This window comes from Branchiostoma floridae, chromosome 10 (genome assembly GCF_000003815.2).
Source record: "Branchiostoma floridae strain S238N-H82 chromosome 10, Bfl_VNyyK, whole genome shotgun sequence".
NCBI lineage: Eukaryota > Metazoa > Chordata > Leptocardii > Amphioxiformes > Branchiostomatidae > Branchiostoma > Branchiostoma floridae.
Window position 1 is genome coordinate 1,047,541 of NC_049988.1, and position 873 is coordinate 1,048,413.

The following is an 873-nucleotide window of genomic DNA, read 5'->3' on the forward strand; positions in this document are numbered from 1 at the left end:
ACGTCCTATCCGAGGGACGGCCCTAGGCGAAGCTAGGTACTCATTTGCACCTGGGTGAAGCAAGGAAAGTCGTGTAATAATCGGTGGCACATCGTCTGATTCGAACCCAGAACCTCTGGGTTGTGAGTCGAACACCCTGCCGATAGCGCTCCACGACCCCACATTAACTGTCACTCAATGTTCAAGAAGGTTATGTTTTTCAGTATGTGTCGATTTACTCTTGACAACTAGTTTAATAGAGAAATTGAGTAATTTTAATATAAAAGAATCATTAGCTAATATAATTTCTAAAAATAATGGCGTCGTTTGTACTTAGTTAATAAGAACCATTTTGTACACGTCCGTTGTAAAGGATAATATCATTTGGCGAAGGTATCAGACAGAGGAATTCTAGTTTCATCCTTGCAATTTGTTTGGTCTTTTTTCAGATTCGACTACAGACCACCACAGCCATGAGCACAGCCTGTACAGCCAGAACCCTCAAAGTGAGCAAGTAGAAGACGACAATGCAGGTGAGGTGAAAGTACCAACATTTGAAGCAACATTATTTATCATCTTAATGGTGGTGGCAGGAGTTCGGAGGACCAACCTACTGTTCTCAACCCAAAATGTGGCTCTACCCGAGTCTCTGAGAACTGTGTAGACAGTCATAGATTGGAATGAATTACCACAGCACCTAGTAGGGCCAAGTCAACAAAACACTTCAAAGTTGGGGTAGCCAAGCAGCATGGATGTCCCAGATGCATCCAGCTGTAAAGCAAAGGGGCCCATGTTCAGTATGGTATTGTATATTATCATCACTATTTTTCGTCGTTCCCATCCACAACTTTTTTGTTTGTTTAATCGATTCCACCACCTCCGGCCTCTGTTATG